This window comes from Eurosta solidaginis, chromosome 2 (genome assembly GCF_040869045.1).
Source record: "Eurosta solidaginis isolate ZX-2024a chromosome 2, ASM4086904v1, whole genome shotgun sequence".
In the NCBI taxonomy this organism is placed as follows: domain Eukaryota; kingdom Metazoa; phylum Arthropoda; class Insecta; order Diptera; family Tephritidae; genus Eurosta; species Eurosta solidaginis.
In genome coordinates, this window is record NC_090320.1 from 76,007,274 (window position 1) to 76,028,654 (window position 21,381).

The following is a 21,381-nucleotide window of genomic DNA, read 5'->3' on the forward strand; positions in this document are numbered from 1 at the left end:
ACGGTATGACGAACACAGTAATAACAACACAAAGGTAATTGCTGATCTGTCCCGTCTTCTCATTAATTACCAAAATGTTCGTGGTTTACGATCAAAACTTGTTCCATTCTTCCTTAATTCTTTCAACTTTTTTGCACAAGTTGTAGCTTTTACGGAGACCTGGCTAAAGCCTGATAATTACAATTCTAAGGGTTTTTCAAATAAATATGCTGTTTATCGGCGTGATCGCATCTATAGAGCGGGAGGTGTCCTTATTGCTGTTGAATCTAACCTATCATCTGAGTTGATTTCGCTGGACAATATCTCTCATATCGAATTCATAGCAGTTAGGCTTTCATTCGGTAGCTATAGCGTAATTGTTTGCTGTTCGTATATACCACCTCGTTCGGATATGGATGTTTATGCTAGTCATAGCTTGGCCATCTGCGATTTGCATTCGCAGTTGGGAGATAACGATCGAATTGTTGTTGTTGGTGACTTTAACTTGCCAACAGTTAGTTGGGTTAATATAAGTGATTCAAACTTTTTAACTCCCACTGCTCAACATGAGTTTCTCAATTGCTTGTTAGACTCATCTCTTTTACAGGTTAACAATGTTCCAAATAGTGGAAATAAAATGCTGGATTTAGTATTTGTGGATGGCTCGGTGGGTACTGCCCTTACGCAAATACCACCTTTATCCCTTCCAGAAGACCCTCTTCACCCTACGCTAGAGATATCACTTGATATCAGCCTACCCCGTAGGATTCAAGTACAGTCTCGTCCCCGATCTAGATGCTTCTACAAAGCGAATTTCATTATGCTCAATGATCTGTTGGCTTCCCATGATTGGTCGGATCTCTATGCTTGCACTGGTGTCGATTCGGCTATCTCTATATTTTACAGTACGCTTGATGGCTTCTTTGATACCTGCATTCCTACTCGCTATACCCTATGTTCGAATAAGCCCCCTTGGTTTTCAAGGCAACTTATCAGACTTAATAACATTAAATCTAGGCTTTATAAGAGATTCAAGAAATCTGGAGCATCTGCAGACCTCTCTAAATATCTAATAGCTCGTTCTAAATTTCATCGTCTTAATCAGCTTTGTTATAAAAATTACTTGAGTTGTTGTAAAACCCAATTTTTTAGAAATCCAAAAAAGTTTTACAGTTTCGTAAATTCAAAGCGGAAAACTTCTGGGTATCCTTCTTCATAACCTTTGGAGGTAAAAAAGCTTGCACTGATGACGACGTTGCTGAACTATTTTCTGAGTTCTTTAAGTCCACGTATTCATCCAGTGGTTTTCATTCCGGTCAATATCCCTATCGCTTAGATAGCTCGAATTACATTAGGAATCCTGCTATTGAAGGTAATATTGTTCTTCAGAGTCCTCAATCTTTGAAACCCACCTTTTTTCCGGGACCGGACGGTGTTCCTAGTTGCGTGCTTAGGTACTGCGCCGAAAACATATATGAGCCTATTTTAAAATTATTTGAGCTATCTCTGGAATCTGCGTCATTCCCGGCACTTTGGAAACAGTCTTTTATTATACCCCTGCATAAAAAAGGTAGTAGGTCAAAAGTTGAAAACTACAGGGGTATTGCTAAACTTTTAGTCATTCCTAAAGTCTTTGAACAGATTGTTACTAGTCAACTCCAATATCAGTGTTCTAGTCTTTTATCTCCATGCCAACATGGTTTTATTCGTCAAAGGTCAACCACTACAAATTTGCTTGTATTCACCTCTATAGTTATGGAAGGATTTTTAGCGAACAAGCAAACGGATGTCATCTACACGGACTTCAGCAAAGCATTTGATACCGTCAACCATGAGTTGCTTATTCATAAGCTTGATTTACTGGGCTTTTCGTTTCACCTATTAATGTGGCTGAAAAGATATCTTTCTAACCGGACCCAAAAAGTCCTGTTCAAGTGCAATCTGTCGGAATCGTTCGGAGTTTCCTCCGGCGTACCCCAGGGAAGTCATCCAGGCCCTTTGCTCTTTGCCCTTTTCATTAATGACTTGCCACGGACAATATTATATTCCCATACTATAATGTATGCGGATGATGTAAAACTTTGCTACACTTACTGTCCTACCGATTTGAGTTCCTTGGATCTTCTTCAGGCCGACTTGGACTCGTTCCAATGTTGGTGCACAACAAATTTACTAGCTTTAAATTGTTCTAAATGTAAGCATATGACATTTCACCGAGTGAAGCCAGCATTGAAATCTTATGTAATAGATGGTACGCCTTTGGAGCGTATATCTATTGCAAATGATCTAAGTGTCCTTTTTGATCCGAAATTGAATTTTAACATGCATACTTCATCTATAGCCAACAAAGCGTTGGGTTTACTTTGATTTGTTAAAAGATGGGCTAAAGAGTTCGATGATCCGTACCTCACTAAGGTTCTTTACACATCGCTGGTTCGTCCAATACTCGAGTATTGCTCATGCGTTTGGTCCCCTGTTTCTCAAAAGCATATAAAGCGTCTTGAGTCAGTTCAAAAGCAATTTTTGATATTTGCATTGCGCGGCCTTAATTGGGACTCAAGTCTCCACCTTCCTCCATTCCATACAGAAGTAGACTTCTTTTTATTAACTTACCCACTCTGGAAAATCGGAGAATATTACTGGGGGTATTGTTAATCCATAAGCTCATTATTGGAGAAATTGATTCTGCGGACCTCCTCAGCCGCTTGTTTTTTCGGTTTCCCCTAGAGTATCCAGACACTACGTTCCTTTCTGTTTACCCCTTTGTCGACGAAACTTTGCTAAAAATAATCCTCTTCTTATCTGGTGCGCGCACTACAATGACTTGTATAGCTGTATCAGTCTTGAATGTACTTTTGCCACTATACGTAATGCAATACTTGCCTATCTAATTTAAGAGATACAAGCTAAATTAATTTGCTGGCATTTTATTCCTTCCATAAAAGACAGGAACTATCTCGCTTAAGGATGGAGGAACATTTATCAACATGTATCATTAAGAAGGAACAAGACAGTACTGTGTTGATTGGAATCTGATGCATTCCAACAACGTAAAAAACATGCTTTTTCATGAGTCACTGACCGGAATCGTATGCATTCCGGCAGTATAATCTTATGGGCCAGGCATCGAGCTGATTGGAATCCGGTGCATTCCAACAACACAGGTCATGTTACTTTTTTATGCCTTGTGATGGCGTATCCTCATTACACTACTCTTAGCACTGCCGGATTCCCATGACATGCTGATTGGAATCTTGTTGCATTCCAACAGGAAGATTGGAATCCACTGCATTCCGAAATCATGCTGAGAGGAATCTGATGCATTCCGCCAGTATAAGATTTCGGCATAAGTTCTTATTTCTGCTCATATTCCTTATTATTATTATATTCTGAAATTAAAGAGTAATGTTCATTAATATTTCTTTGTTTGTAATATAACATTGTTGAAATCTCGCTATATCTTAAATTTTATCTTTTGAGTTGTATATTTATATATCTTTTATATTATGCAGTCGACCATAGTTTGTCGTCGACTTTAAATAATAAATACATAAATAAATACCAGTTGTTCACTGCTGCGGTCTTTTCAAACTGTAGCTTAAAGACTTGGAAAGGAATAGAACCGTCAAAGGATGGTGTTTTTACCTTTGGATTACTCGTTGAAACTGCTGGACGATGTAATTGCAAATTCTGTATACGACCTCTCAAAGCATCCACCTCGGCTTCGATTTTTTCCTCAAACTGCGTTATTTTCTCGTCCATACGCGCTTCGAGTTTTGATGATATACGCGCCTCCTGCGCTTCGAGTTGTACTGTTATGCATGCCTCTTCTTCTTTCAGTTGTGTTTCGATCTTTGATGTAATCTGTGTCGACATTTCTGAAATACGAGTTTCTTGTGCTTCAACCTTCGATGTTATTCGTGTCTCTTGGGATTCCATCTGTGATGACATATACGTTTTCTGTTCTTCCAGTTGCGATGTTATACGGGTTTCCTGCGATTCTAGTTGTTTTTCCATCTTGGATTTTACTGTCGACGTTTGTGCAGATATTGCAGCTAATATTGTGTTCAAATCTGTGTTCGCCATTGTCTGCGGTGTTTCGTTTTTCTCCTCAATTTTTGTTGTTGTCTCGTCGCCATCAAGATGAAAGACATACTCGTCCACATCAATTCCTTCTGCTTCCATTGCCTCTCGTAGCCGTGCCTGAAGTTCAAGTTTAACGCCGCTTGTATTCAATCCACGGCTCTCCAACTCCTTCTTCAGTTGCTGGATCTTCAATTCACTGAACTTTGCCATGTCCTTGTTGTCCTCTGGAATATATTCAACAGTTCCTCTTCTGACACCAATTGTAACGAATTTACTTGCAAATCCTCTTTTTGCCCTTTTGCTAAGTTCGTATCACTAAACTGTTGAATATATAACTCCAATATTGAAGAATGGAAAAATGGCCTTTATTAAAGTACTTCACAATAACACTTATACTTTGCAACTAGCTGGCTTAATAACCAAACTGATAGCTTAAATGAAACTGGCTTTCAAAATAATACTGCTATGGCTCGCTAGATAGCGTCTTAATCGAAACTGTTTGATAGCTCAAATCAAACTGAATTTCAGCGCCTCTACATTTGCTGCCTTTTATACTCTCTGATTTCAACGTTCGCATCTTCTAGGCGCTTCCATTTCCCGAATCTACTAGTTGCCATCAGCTCTCAAACTTCTCAGCTGTAACTACAATTGCACGATTTTATAGCTTTTCTCATTGCATACTTTCAGGAGTATCTCAGATATATGCATGTGTTTGAGCATTGTTTCTCCGCTGCTCGTACCCAATATGCACAGGTACAACCTTTTTCCAACCTTTGAGAAATATATAGTTCTCAAATGGAAATCCAATTTTTACAACAATTGGAGATCAAGTCATTTTTCCAAAGTTTGTTTTCAAATTGAGTGCTCTTGGAGGTCAATTTGAGGTATTACGTATTACTTAAAATTTTTTCAGATGGTAACGCGTTTATTCATTTATGTGTGTGGCAGCAATGCTGTCCAATCATTTGTCAAAAGATTGGGTAGCAGTGATAGCAGTGAAACTGAAAAAGTGAATTAATTGATATATTTCGGGAAAGTATCCAATTTTAATATTGTAAGTATTTAATTAATTAAATATACCTATGTGCAACTATTAAAATGCATAGAAGCAAGAAAATTAGAAGTGAGGTAAGGCAGGTGGTGGTTTTGCTGTCGGAGCCCTCACCAACAATTGAAAGTTTGCCAATGGAGCCTGCACGAAAAAAAATATCTCAGCTTTGGTGCAAAGAATTTTAAAAATTTTGTAAGAATCTAATTAATGAATTACAATTACTTACAATTTTTAAATACATTTAATTAATTTTTAAATATGTAAAATGGATTACTATTTATTTTAATTTATGTTTATTCTATTAAACTGAAACCAAATTTATATACAATGCTGTTATTTTTATTCAATTGGGTTGGGAAATTTAATTCTAGAAGAGTTTTCTTTTTCACTTGAATCCAATTGGATATTGATGTTGGAGTTCAAATTTATATCAAATAATTTCTCAAGTGGAGAATTGAAATTATTTACGTATAAAAAATGTGCCGTTTTGTTTGAGAATGGATTGGTTCTCCAATGGAGGTACAATGGATAATAAACATTGGAATTTGGAAAACGAGTTGGATTTCCATTTGACCTCAAACCAATTTCCAACAAAAATGTTTATTGGGTATACGTACATGGTACATCCCTACAAGACGGAGGTAACTAGTTCACCCACACATTCAAAGCGCGTCTTTTGATTCCTCGTTTGATAATTTTTGATAAAAATTAGGTGGTGCATCGTCTTTTAAATCGTTACCATATAAAGTTGTATAGAATCGACGGGATGGCCTACAAGGTTTCATGTCATACTAAATCGCTCCCGATATGGTCGGATTAGTACCTTAATTGTTCCCGGAACGTACCCGATCTGCATCCGGCAAAGGACCAACAAAGTCGATAACGGGGAGTGTCCTTATCGCTACAACAACAACAACATTATTTACTTTGGTAATAGTGCAGTTTACGGTACCCACCGAAATTTGGGACAAAATTTTCGAGTGAGGTATCAAAAGACGCGTATTCATGTCTAGATCAAGAATCCGAAAGCGGAAGTTAACTTGTTTTACCCGTTCAAAAGATATTAACGAAAAACCGAAAAAAGATCCGCGGGTCCCTCCGAAACCTGGGTTGGGATCCATAGTATTGTAACGAATGTTAGCAGCACTGAGCGATGCTATCGTCTCTAAGCCGATGCTAACCAGCGACGTGAATGCACATCAATAATTCAATCATTATGTATGTACATAAACGAATAAATAATTGCGTCTACACATATGTACGTATACGAACATCTGAGCGGCAATGCACAAATACATGCATATATCTTATCTGAGTTGTCACAAGAGAGAGCAATAATTTGTGCACGTAGTTGTGGCTGGCGATTTTGTAGCCGAAACAACTAGTAAGTTCTGGAAATCGAAGAGCCTAGAAGTATGCAGCGTAAACTATAACAGCGGGGCAAGCGAGTAAGAAGTAATTCAGTTTGATTTGAGTTGTCAAGCAGTTGCGATTAAGATGATATCTAGCGAGCAATAGCAGTATTATTTTGAATAGTAGAGTTTCATTGAGCTATCAATCAGTGTGGTTATTAAGCAAGCTATTCGCTGCACAGTTTGAGTGTATTGTGAAGTACTTTAATAAAGGCCATTTTGCATTATTACAAATTGGAGTTATTTATTCAACAGTTTAGTGATTCGAACTTAGCAGAGGATTGCAAATAAGAGGATTTGCAAGCAAATTCGTTACAGTATTTTTGCGCAGAACAGCTTTCTGCGTTGGCGGCCTTCGGTCGCGCTTATAAAAAATAACCCTGGGCTACGCCATGCCAAGTCCAGTGTGTGGTATAACCGTGGCTACCGCCACGGTGATGCACACTTTTTTTTGTGGGTACGAACACAACAACAACCACAAAAATTCAACTGCAAATATCTCCGGGCAGAGATAAAATTTTTCTTTTCCGCCTTCGGAATTGTTCTCGAGATTAATACGCGTCTTTTCATACCTCACTCGAAAATCTTGGCCCAACTTTAGGGTGGGTACCGTAAACTGCACTACTACTTTTACCTTTACTTTCTGATTTTCATTCATACGTATGTGCATTTTTAAATAATAAAAAAAATATTATATTATTTTAATAGATAGCATCTCCGCCGGGTTGCGATGCAGCTCAGAATATGCCAAAATCAGAGGAAATCTACAATTAAATGCAGATTCACGTGTCATTTGCCAAGGATACAAGGTACTTTACAACCAACATGCTTTGGAATACCGTACCAAACTGATTGGATGTATTTCCCTAAAAAAGGGGGGACCTACGCATCTTGGTTTGCCAGTATTTGCTTCGGTAATTTATATTAATTTGTATTGATTAAAAATTGCAATAGTAGATAATGTAATGTGAATTAAAATTGAATAGGTAGCCAGAGCAAAAAAGGCAACTGATGGGCATGCAACTGTTATTCATGTGGCGCCACCGGGAGCTGCTGCTGCTATCCTAGAAGCATTAGAAGCAGAAATGTCTGATTTTTTGCATCACCAAAGGTGTGCCATAACATGATATGGTTCGCGTTAAGCACGCTCTCTTAAGGCAAAAAAAAAATCGCGTCTAGTCAGGCCCGATTGTCCAGGAATCATCGCACCAGAAAGGGTAAGTAAATTGGCTACCATATTAAATAATTTGTCATGCTTTTGTTGATAATAAACTGAAGAATACAAATACGACAGAGTTCGAAGTTCATGTGAAAACCAATTAATTTTTTTAATTAGCGTTTGGAGAGAAAAATACATATGTATGTATGCATAGAACTGCATTGAAGGGGAGGAATTAATTAATTATTATCAGTAGATTTACAAGATTTTTGTCATTTTCCCTGCGTCGCAGTTGTCATTATATTGCGTTAACAGAGGACATCAACACCTTACTACCCACAGCCAGTTAAAATTTTAGTAAATTTTGCTCTTCTCATCACTGTTTCAAAACGTGGAAAGTTATATATCGAGCATTCCATGGAGAATTGTACATTCTAGCAGGGTTTCGCATTGCGGTCATTATTAATATTCAATCCCTAGAAGGTTTAATGTAGTCATGTCAATAGTTCCCGAGATGGTGGGGCTAGTACCACAATGGTGCTTGTTACCGGAACGTGGATAGATAGATAATTTAATATATTTTTATATTCGTTTTGCTGGCTCGAGGTCAATTAAAAAATAATAAACACAAGTTTTCTTTAAAAATCCGATATATTTCGGTTACTCCGCGGTAACCGTCCTCAGGGATATAAACTGCAAAATCTATACAAACAAATAACATTTATATAAACAAAATATTGATGAAACAGTAACAACGAATGACATACATTAATTTACACGTCCTTTTGCTTAGGCCAAAGAGGATAAATACAATAAGAGCCGTCACTCGTTATTTTTTTGGCATTTACTTGATGTATACTGAGAGGTAGTCGCTACTTTTTTTTTGGGCGAGATGTTTATAAATGTCTTCTATACATTTTCGTGGGGTATTTGTGTTTTTTTGACTGTATTTATTTAATTTATTTAATTCTCTTTCCAAAAATCACAGTTGTACAAGGGGCCTACACGGCATGGATAAATGCGAGACAAATAAAAATGTCCCTCTCAGAAAACATTCGGCATCAATTTTTTCAATTTCCAGCGAGATACTCGCCACAAAATAATGAGTGACGGCTCTTATTGTATTTATCCTCTTTGCTTAGGCGTGGAGTTTGTTACTACTTTATTTGTAATTAAATGTCTGTAAATATGCGCGACGTTGTCCGTATCAGTCTTGTATATTTGGCGGAGTGTTTATAATGTGTAACATTTCAAGTGAGAAACGCTTGGAATAATTTGCTTCTTGCTGTAAGATGGATGCTTTAGCGAAATTGGGAGAGTGTCCGCTCGATGCACAGTGTGCCATTAGCGCAGTTTTATGTGTAAAAGAATTTTGGCATTGTTTGGTGTCTGATTTGTGCTGTGCCAATCGCGTTTTTAATTTTGATTTGGTTGTACCAACGTATACCTTGTTGCACAGCTCTTTCTGGTTTCCATTACATGGGATTTTATAAATGACATTACTTTTGTCCATTTCCTGTATTTTTGACTTAGTTCTATTAAATATGTTTTTAAGGGTACTTGTAGTATTTGTATCTGACTCAGACACACATTCAAATATATACAGACTCTTGGACAAACACACATACTGTTTTCACACAAAACTATCAAATTTACTCATTAAACATAAGCACAACAAATTGAAGAGACAAAACATAGAAATTGAGGAAGTCACAACAAAGCTAAGGAAACAGCTGGACGCGAAAGTATTCATGGAAAGTGAGAAGAATATTACCAATAAGTTAAGAGTGACACTGAAGAAACGACAAGAAATGAAACATGAGAAACTGCGATGCCAACGCAACAGTGCATTAACCACGAATAACAACAACGACTGGTTTGTTAATATTACGAAAACTGAGTTTCCACAAGATATAAAAGCATTGTTAGCTAAAGGGCCGAAGTTCGCGTTACCCATAGAAAAACAACGATTCCCCCTCTTCCAATACATCGCCGATGGAGAGGATCTCATACAAACTCTCAGCGTGAAAGAGGAACAAGAGCAAGCGCGCACAAAGTTCTCATTACTTGTGAAACATCACACGACAACTAATAAAGAAAGTGCAATAGACCGTGCAATATTAGACACATTATCTCGGACGCGGGACTTTCTAAGAAAAAATTTAAATATTAGTATTTTAACTTCGGACAAGGGAAACAAAACCATCGCAATGGAGATAGATGACTATAATAACAGAATGAGTGATATTTTAAATGACTTGACTACATATAGAATTTTGAGACTTGACCCAACCTCCAAATTACAAAACAAAAATAATACTATAGTCGATAAACTATTTAAAATGGGATAAATTTCGAAGTCTGAAAAACACAAACTCACCACAACCACCGACCTTCCCCCTAGACTATATGGACTTCCAAAAATACACAAAGAAGGAGTACCACTCAGACCAATTTGCTCAGCGATTAATTCCCCATCTTACGGTCTGTGTAAGTTCATAATTAATATAAAAAATAAATAAATAAAGAACATAACAGCCAACTCTCCATATAACATAAAGAACGCACTTGAATTTAAAGAGAGGATTAATAATACCTTGATTTGTGATGATGAAAAACTTATCTCCTTCGACGTGGTTTCTTTGTTTCCTAGCATACCTACACAATTAGCACTTGACATTATACAAGATAAATGGACGATTATAAAAGAACACACCAGGATACCAAAGAAAACATTTATGGATATACTTAAATTTTGCATCGAAGAAAATAGGTACTTCAAATTTAACGACACAATCTACATACAGTCATTGCTGACATAATCATGGAAGAACTTTTGGAAAAAATAATGACAAAACTAAAACAGAAACCAAGAGTAATTACAAAATTTGTTGATGACCTTTTTGCAATCTTACAAGAAAAAGAAATTCAAAATACGCTGAATACGCTTAATTCCTTTCACAATAATATCAAGTTTACTGTTGATTTAGAAGACGGGGGAAAATTACCTTATCTGAACTCCATTATAAAATTACGGTGGTATGAGAAACAAACAGCGTCTGAACGAATCATCAATTTTAAGTCTAAATATCCTAAAACGATGATCATGAATACAGCAATGGGCTGTATACGACGCATGTTAAATATATATGACAAAACTTACCACAAGGAGATTACGGACGAAATAAAATATTTATTAAAACGAAATTACTTCCCAGACAACATTATAAACTCCCAAATTAAAAGATCAAAATACAATATTCAGCATCAAATTCAAGACAAACCCAAAATATTCAAATCGGTAACTTACGTACCCCATTTATCTGAACGCTTAATGATGTCAGATTGCTACGACAAAGAGAAAATAAAAATATCTCACAAGCCTACAAGTACCCTTAAAAACATATTTAATAGAACTAAGTCAAAAATACCGGAAATGGACAAAAGTAATGTCATTTATAAAATCTCATGTAATGGAAACCAGAAAGAGCTGTGCAACAAGGTATACGTTGGTACAACCAAATCAAAATTAAAAACGCGATTGGCACAACACAAATCAGACACCAAACAATGCCAAAATTCTCTTACACATAAACCTGCGCTAATGGCACACTGTGCATCGAGCGGACACTCTCCCAATTTCGCTAAAGCATCCATCTTACAGCAAGATGCAAATTATTCCAAGCGTTTCTCACTTGAAATGTTACACATTATAAACACTCCGCCAAATATACGACTGAACTACAAGACTGATACGGACAACGTCGCGCATATTTACAGACATTTAATTACAAATAAAGTAGTAACAAACTCCACGCCTAAGCAAGAAGACGTGTAAATTAATGTATGTCATTCATTGTTACTGTTTCATCAATATTTTGTTTATATAATGTTATTGGTTTGTATAGATTTTGCAGTTTATATCCCTGAGGATGGTTACCGCGGAGTAACCGAAATATATCGGATTTTTAAAGAAAACTTGTGTTTATTATTTTTTAATTGACCTCGAGCCGGCAAAACGAATATAAAAATATATTAAATATGAAAGGTCGCCAAACGATAGATAATTTATTGAGGATTGCACAGTGACTTGCACATCTCCTTCACAGCACCTCATTCTAGCCGACTTCCTTGATGAACCCCAGCAGTGTTCTTGGCTTGAGGGATTAAATGTGGGAATGCTCTGGCCATGGTGAGCCCATAAACTTAGCCCTACGTCTTGAAATTGCGCCGCAATCTAGAAGGATATGGTCCGCCGTCTGCTAATCCATCACAAAATCGGTATGTGCTGTTCGACATTATACCCAGCTTTTGCATGTGACTGTTCAGTCTACAGTGTCTTGTAAGAATAGCCGTTAGGATTCTTAGGTTATCTTTTTGAGAAGCCTATTAATGCCCTATATCGAGTTGTGCTGTAACCCCATAACAGTAACTTAGATTGACTCAGGCCTGGCATATTGCGCCAGTGTTCTTTTTTTTCCCTCCCTTCTACTATTAGGGGCATTTATTGAGAGAGCCAACTGCCAGGAACGGCTCGGGATCGATGGGTCATGCAGTTGCTGCCTCTCTTTCCGGGTTGTCCGCCTGCTGTTGTTGCTATAGCAGTGCTTCGTCCCATCCAATAGGTGCGACAAATCACAAATTGTCATCAATGTCTTCTAACGGGAGTCCAAGGAAACTTTCTGTTTCAACAGGGGTGGACCATAATGAGAGGAGTGTTAGAGGCGTTGGTTCCACAATACAGTTAAAGAGATGGATGGTGTCATGTGGGGACACATTACAAGCAGGACAATGTTTTGTATGTCGGGGTTGATTCTGGATAGGTAAGAGTTTAACCTGTTACGTTATCCAGCTCGAAGTTGAGCTAGAGTGACTACTCTCGTTTCCCTAGGGAGAGCGCATTCCTTCTCTGCTAGTTTTGTTCTTTGAGTACAGGAATCACCGGCATAGAGGTCCGACGCCTGTTTGTGGAGTTCACTGAAGACATGCTTGTGTTTTTTAGCTTCATACGGCTGTGTTCTCAGGTGCCGTATTTCCTCATAATGTAATGAAGCCGTGAACAACAAGAGCCACAAAAGATATATAAAAGTTACGAGGGCGCTGGATTTTGGAATCTAGCCCAGAGCAACCTATCCGATGCAACCATCCCTTGCACGTGAAACACTGACAAGAGTATTTATTTTTTTAATTTAATTTATTTATTATTACGGCTGTTTAGGCCTAAAACTTAAACTACTAAGTACAATTCATTGTTATAATCACTTATTTCTATTGAATATGCTGTCTATTGAATGCCATGTGATTCCGATCAGCATATTTACTAGCGTGACAAAGGGACGAGTCTGGGAGCCACTCATTTAAGGAAGGTTGGATAGGACGCGTTTCCAATCCTCCATTGCTCCCAGCTTAAGGCAACAAAATTTGGAACTTATATTTTTCAATTATATGTGTATTTTAAGCTGTCGGAATGTATTAGTCTCCGATCAACACAGCTAAACATGTATTTGGATGTTGGAAATTGAAAATAACGTGAATCCAATCACCCCTCAACTTTGTTTAGTAAAGACGCTGTCGGAATGCATGAAGATTCCGATTAGCACAGCTCAACATATAATGGGAGGTTGAAAAGGACGTGTTTCCAATCCCCCCTGCTCCAACTTTTGTTTGGCCTTATTTTCGTTATTTTTGTTACACATTATATAATTTTATTGTTATATTAATGCTGTCGGAATGCGAGTGATTCCGATCAGCAACAGTAAATATCAACTGGAAGTACCGAATTCCAGCGAAACTAGTTGTTGGAACTGTCTGGAGTTACAGGTGGCGACCGATTTTCTTTTCATTAGGGCCGGATGCATTGTATTTTGCTGCTTCCAATATTACCATTCCCTTTTCGCGCTCCATTATCGGATATATCATGTAAAAAATAAGAGGAGAAAAACTTTATCTTATTGGAAGGGTTTTACAATGCTCCAATAAACTTTTTTTAAAAGTATTGAAGTTATTACTACTTTTTATGTGATTAGGAAGTTCATTGCAATATTTTAGTCCCTTATATATATGACCGTCCTAAAAAAATTCTTTTCCGGCAAACGCAGCAAACTCATTTCTCAGGACCGGGGTCAGGAGAAGGACCCGGATTGAGGTCGATACCTTCCCGGAAGAGGAGAGTATGGCGCAGACCCGCTGCAAGGATCTGCTGGGAGGATGACAATTTGTGGGAGGGACGCAATAAATTAAACACTGAGTCCGCCTGCTCATTACCCTCTACTCCCCTGTGGCCTAGGACCCAGGGCAACAGTACTACGTTGTGTGCTCCTAATTGATTTAGCTTTTCTACGCACTGAAGGACCAGTGCTGACTTTATTTCGAACGCCGCAAATACCTTTAGTGGGGCCTGACTGCCTGACTGAGTATGGCAATTGGTTTCATTGGGGTATCCGCGCTGAAGGTTCAGCTTAGCGCACTAACTTATGGCGAATACTTTCGCTTGAAAATGCTCGGATGTGCTTTTAGAGTTACTGATATTTTGGCTCTGGCCTGCACAAATACCAAGCTATGTTTATGTGAATAATGTTACTGCTTATGTCCATTTGTACGGTTGAGCACATACAGTACCTACGTTTATATAAGGTGGAACACCACACTATCTACATGGCGATGTAGCCACCGATCACGTTGTTGTAAGAGATTAATTAAAATATGTTATTCATAAACACTGATTCTTATATTTTCATTATCATTAAACTGTAGACTGTAGACTCATGACGGGTATTCTTACTGGACACTGCCTTCTGGCGTCACATGCCTTTAAATTAGGCTTGGTCAGTGATAGCAGATGTAGGAAGTGCGGGTTGGAGGAGGAAACGCTCGATTACGTTCTGTGCTCGTGCCCTGCGCTTGCCAGGCTAAGACTCCAGCTGACAGCTGTCAGATCTAGAAGCTGCAAGTGGCTTAAGTTCTAGGAAGCTTCTGGTGTTTGTCAAAAGGACGGAGTTATTTTATAACATGTCCTGGTTGTTGATAGGGTTTTTAGCTTGGTCGTTAAAACAAACTTCTGGTAACACTACGGACTCATTCAGTCTATGTGAGGTCGTCATGAACCCGCCAGTTCAACCTAGCCTATATTTTATTTTGGTTTTTACTTTAGAATCAACCGTTTAAGTAAGCGATGTCAGCTAACTGAGCGCCTTCAAATGTAGATCCATAAGGAACATGGGGTCGCCAGAGCCTCGGCTGTTAAAGAAACAGGATTCGCCACGGGTAGGTGAGGTTCACAATTGGGTTGGAGAAGCTATATATTGCGCTGGCAACCCATTGAACGGGTTGCGCTACACAACCCCCTGAACCAATTTGGTATTTTAATCGCCTCTTACGCAGGCATGCCTACCGCGGGTATACTCTAAGCCCCCTAACCCGCTGGAGCCATGAGAAGCGTTAGTGACCTTGGGTGTCCCAAGGAAAGTTCCGTCGTGTCTTGTGTTGTTGGGTGAGCGGCCAGGCAGCAGCGTGCAACAAATGCACCATTCAGGTCGGATGCAGCAAACGAGTATATTCTATAATAGCATATGATCAACTTGGAGATAACCAAACGTTTATTTTCCTGTCCAACAGGGAACTGGTTCTAGACCCTGCTGCTAAAGAAGGATAGGTGTAGTCACATCAATTCGTTCCCGGGTTACTCGGAGAAATCAGTTTTAGCAGTACTTTGCACTTTTCATACTGCACGTCCATACAAGAACTCCGGATAATGAATTAAACAGTTGTTTATTTATTTATTTATTTATTATCTACTGGACATAGTCCTCACAGATATGTAACAACTTAAACAAAAATTATCGAAATAGAAAAATATATGGTAACAATTGTTGTTGTTGTTGTTGAATTAAACAGTCATCCGCATTTGTTTGTTTTTGTAGCACGTCTAATTTCCTTCGTAACATCAATCAATTATCCCTTGTTATAATGTTGTGTTCTCTATGAATGCAACAGCGAAGTATCTTCGGGTACCCCTGATTCTAGTTATCTGAAATTTCCTTGAGTCCCTTGTGCCTTTGGCCTCTCAGAAAAGAGCTAATTGTGGAGCCCTATTTATAGAACACTTTTCGGGTTAAATATATTAAAAACGGTAAGTCTAGTTGAGGGGTCGACTGCTAATACGCTACCAAAAATATCGAGAGAGGTGTCAAAGGACGCGTCTTGACATCAGTATTAATAATCCGAAGGCGGAAAATAAAAATTTTAACTCGTTCAAAAGATATTAACGAAAAACCGAAAAAAGACCAACGGGTACCTCCGAAACCGGGGGTGGGATCCATAGTATTTTTGCGCAGAACACCTTTCTGAGTTGGAGGCCTTCGGCCGCGCTTATAAAAAATAACCCTGGGCTACGCCATGCCAAGTCCGGGTGTGTGGTATAACCGTGGCTACCGCCACGGTGATGCACAAATTTTTTTGTGGGTACCAACACAACAACAACCACATGCAAATCGCCAACTTCAACTGCAAATATCTCCGGACATGGATAAAATTTTTCTTTTCCGCCATCGGATTATTGTTCTCGAGATTAATACGCGTCTTTTGACACCTCTCTCAATATTTTTGGTAGCGTATTAGCAGTCGACCCCTCAACTAGACTATTACCAGAATCCGCAAGCAGAAACAACATTTTTTATATCGTTTAAAAGTTATTCGCGAAAAACCCGTCGGTACTATTGTCGCTTTTTTCGTTGTTGCAGTTAAACAAATGACGGTGGTGAACAGTGTTGCCAGCTCCGCAACAATATCTTTTTATCTTGGTAGAAAATTATAAGGTGGTGGCACGTCGACATTAATGCAAACAAACATACACTATTAATGTATTTTGTTTTTGTAAAACACTTTTAATAATTGTAGTCTAATATTATTTGGGGTGCTGCGCAGAAGGGTGTACTGCGCAGAAGGACATCACCGTGGCTCCATAGCACTACCTCCGCGCTAAATGTCATTAGCACCCAGATAAATTGCGGTTTGAATCAATACCCCCACCATAGAACAGTACTCGTAGCGCTAGACCTATCAAAAGCTTTTGATACGGTCAACCATGGCTCGTTACTGCAAGACCTGGAAGGGTCTACCCTTCCCCCATGTCTTAAAAGGTGGACCGCAAACTATCTGGGTGGTCGGCAGGCATCGGTGCAATTCAGAAACGAAACATCAAAACAAAGGAGAATTAAACAAGGGGTGCCACAGGGTGGTATCCTATCCCCGCTTTTGTTTAATTTCTACATATCTAAGCTACCTTCACCACCGGAAGGAGTCACAACCGTTTCCTACGCCGATGACTGCATAATAATGGCCACAGGCCCAGGCCCAGAGATCGATGAGCTATGCAATAAAATAAACGGCTATCTCCCTAATCTCTCCAGTTTTTTCGCCTCGCGAAACCTGGCATTGTCACCGACTAAATCTTCCGCGACCTTATTTACAACATGGACGCCCCAAATGTCGACCATATTGAACATCCACGTCGATGGCACTACGCTAACGACTGTCCAACACACCAAAATCTTGGGTGTGGCGTTTGATCAGGATCTACATTTTGGTGCGCACGCAACCGCAATTGTTCCAAGAATTCAGAGCCGTAATAAAATCCTCAAATCCCTTGCTGGCAGTACCTGGGGAAAAGATAAAGAAACGCTCTTGACCACATACAAAGCAATTAGCCAGCCGATTACGTGCTACCATATGGTCGCCAAGCCTAAAAACCACCCACTGGAAGAAACTACAGGCCTGCCAAAATACTGCTCTCAGAATCGCCACGGGCTGTCTTCTTATGTCCCCAGAACACCATCTGCATAATGAGGCGAGAATACTCCCCATCAGGGAGAGAAATGAGATGCTGACCAAACAGTTTCTGTTGAATACCCAGAAACCTGGGCATCCCAACAGACATCTGATTGACGAACCAGCACCGCCTAGGGGCCTAAGGAGTCATCTCCGTAAACATTTTGAGGAAATACGGCACCTGAGAACCCAGCCGTATGAAGCGAAAAAACACAAGCAGGTCCTTGGTGAACTCCATAGACAGGCGTCGGACCTTTATGTCGGGAATTGCCCGGTGAATCCAGTACTTGAAGAAAAATATCCAGAACTCGCAGAAGAGGAACGCATACTCCCCAGGGAAACGCGTGTCACTCTTGCTCAACTTCGTTCTGGATACTGTAACAGGTTAAACTCTTACCTATCCAGAATCAACCCCGACATACAAAATGTATGCCCCGCTTGCAATGTGTCCCCACATGACACCAACCATCTCTTTAATTGTAATGTGGAACCAACGCCTCTAACACCCCTTTCCTTATGGTCCACCCCTGTTGAAACGGCAAGTTTCCTTGAACTCCCGTTAGAGGATATTGATGACAATTTGTGATCGGTCGCGGCTATTAGGTGGGGCGAGCATTGCTACAACAACAACAACAACATCACCGTGGCGGTAGCCACGGTTATACCACACACCCGGACTTGGCATGGCGTAGCCCAGGGTTATTTGTTATAAGCGCGGCCGAAGGCCGCCTATGCAGAAAGGTGTTCTACGCAGAATTACTGTTGGAATCAGCATAAAAATCTCTATAAAGTCCAATTTTTTTATTTTTTGACAAATGTATGTATTCTGCACTTGTTCCAATTAAATACATTAATTTCATATTATTCAAAGAATTACAAAACAAAATACATTGATAGTGTATGTTTGTTTGCATTTATGTCGATGTGTCACCACCTTATAATCTTCTACCAAGTTAAAAAGATATTGTTGCGGAGCTGGCAACACTATTCACCACCTTCATTTGTTTTCGTTTAATTGCAACAACGAAAAAAGCGACAATAGTACCGACGGGTTTTCCGCGAATAACTTTTAAACGAGATAAAAAATGTAGTTTCTGCTTTCGGATTCTGAATCTTGACGCAAATACGCATCTTTTGATATCGCTATCGACATGTGCGACCCGAATTTTAAGTGCAGGACTTAAGTTGAAATTTTACTAAATTTGGAAATTAAAAGGCTTATATTTCGTAAACTGAGTTTCCTAGAGTTGCGGATGATAATTTTGTGATTTTTAGGACCCCCTCTACCCCTACAAATCAGCAAAAGTTCGAGAATCGTGGTACCTTATTCTAAATATTCCCCATTACAAGATAAAACCGGTGAGAGGATAATGACATTTAAAAAGATTTTAAAATTCTCACTGCGCTCTCAAAATTTTTATTTTATTTTGATTTTTTCATAAAAAAAATGGTGTCCACAGGGGCACTTACTATCCTCTTGAGCAGAGAATATGACTTTGAAAAATTCGCTTCCCAAGGCAGTCGGTTCTATGTACCGGAGCGACTCGGGATTTTTCCCGACCAAGGACTGTCATTTCAGTGTGACCCCATTTAATTTGTTTCGTCCCTCCCACAAATTGTCATCCTCCCAGCAGCTCCTTGCAGCAGGACTGCTACATATTCTCTTACTCCGGGAAGGTATCGAACCCAATCCGGGTCCGTCTCCTGACCCCGGTCATGAAAAATGGTTTTGCTGCATTTGCCAGAAAAGAATCTTTTTAGGACGGTCATACTCTGTTCAGTGTGTCTAGTGCAAGGGATGGTTGCATCGGACAGGTTGTTCTGGGCTTGATCCCAAAACCCGACGTCCACGTAACTTTTATAAATCTTTTGTGGCTCCTTGCTGCTCACGCCCAAGGGCGTCCCGTAGTCTACGCCTAAGCGTATCCCCACTACCTTCCAGCAGCTTCGCTGCTCAGCAAGCCACAACAAGTACCCGCTGCTGCTCGCGCCCCACGGCGCCAACAACTCAAACAGCTGATACCACTCATAACTACTACCTTCGTAGTAGAGCTGGTTGCAATGCTGAGCATCAGCCCCTGCCCCCGTCTTCCTCTCCCCCCCTCTTTTCTGGCAGCAATCGTGCAGGTCAGGGAAACAGACTCTTAGTCCCTGCCTCCGTTTGCACCGTCTGCCAGCACAGAATATATAGGTTTGCGACATCCGCTCAATGCAGCTCCTGCCTTGGGTGGTGCCACTTTCTTAGATGTTCTGGTCTCCGCGACGGCAACCCCCCGACGGGTTTCATCGCGCCATGTTGCCAGGTCGCAAACCCAAATCATCCGGGTACCCCAATGCTTGCCCAAGGGCGCCCAGTCCCAAGGCCACAACAGCAATTGCGTCCTGGCCTTCCACAACCTAGGCGTAGTCACCCCTCACTTACCCCTAGAGTGGCGGCGTCACCCCCCATGCACTTCAGAATTCTGCAGTTCAACTGTAATGGACTAACTGGGAAGATTACGGAGATAGTCGATTTCATGAAGCGGCACAACATCCGCATTGCTGCGATTCAAGAGACTAAACTCACAGCAAGATCTGCATTGCAGACCTGCTCTGGTTATAATGTCCACAGGAAAGACCGCGAGAGTGGAAATGGAGGCGGCCTCGCGTTTATTATACACCACTCTGTGCAATATCATATATTTGATCCTGGCATCGACCGCAGTGACAATGTCTTAGAACGTCAAGGCCTATCTGTCCGGTCAGGCGATGCAAATCTAGAAATCATCAACATCTACATCCCTCCTGTCACCTGTTGCCCCAGTGGATACCGCCCTAATATTGAGGCCTTACTCACTGGCAACAATCGCATTATCTTAGGCGATTTCAATGCCCATCACGACCTATGGTATTCAAACTTGCGGGCGGACAGTAGGGGTGAGATGTTGGCGGATCAAATAGACGAAACGACGTTCTGCACAATAAACGGAGACGCCCGCACACGTATGGTAGGAAGCTGTCATAGCTCGCCAGATATCTCAATCGTGAGCGCAGAACTCGTAAACTGCGTCAACTGGCAGCCGATAGTAACATTGGCATCCGACCACCTGCCCATACTTATTTCGTTCGAGCGTACCGCCGACTTCATCGTCACCGAAAAACGCACTTTCATAAACTTCAAAAAAGGAAAGTGGGAAGAATATAAATCTGCAACAGACAGCAGCTTTGCTGCCCTCCCTATCCCGACTGATGTCCGCCAAGGGGAGCGTTCCTTCCGTAAGGTCATTGAATCCGCCTCGGCACATTTCATTCCCGCCGGGAGAATACCCGAAATCCGGCCCCACTTCCCGGCGGAGGCCGCGAGCTTAGCGAGGGAACGCGACCTTATAAGACAGCTTGATCCAGGCGACCCCCAAATAAGGGATATAAACCAACGCATCAGATTGCTTGTGGACGAACACAAGCGGGCGAAATGGGAAGAGCACCTAAGAGGTTGTAACCTCTCTACCGGTGTAGGTAAACTTTGGTCCACCGTAAAGTCCCTATCGAATCCGACTAAGCACAAAGACAAAGTTTCCATCGCCTTCGGCGATAGGGTGCTGTCGGATGCGAAAAAATGCGCGAGCGCTTTCTGCCGACAATATATAATGCATCCTACGGTCGACAAAGATAGACGGAGAGCCAATAGACACGCACATAAACACAAACTCAGCGCGTCACTAATTACCATCACCGCTAGAGAGGTTGAGGACGCCATTGGTCGCGCTAAACCATCCAAAGCAGTGGGCCCAGACGGCATAGCCATGCCGATGCTTAAAAACCTAGGGAAAGAGGGTTTCAAATATTTAGCGCATGTCTTCAACCTGTCTCTTTCCACCTTTGTCATACCC

General features: G+C 40.4%; 1 long non-coding RNA gene across 1 annotated transcript in view; it reads left to right on the forward strand.

The window, feature by feature from the left end:
* Positions 1 to 7,557: 7,557 nt before the first annotated feature.
* The window catches only part of LOC137242220 (uncharacterized), an 88,816-nt gene continuing 74,992 nt past the window's right edge, over positions 7,558 to 21,381 (forward strand). Inside the window, exon 1 of the long non-coding RNA XR_010950134.1 lies at positions 7,558 to 7,745. This is a non-coding gene — a long non-coding RNA (uncharacterized lncRNA). The remainder of the gene's footprint in view (positions 7,746 to 21,381) is intronic.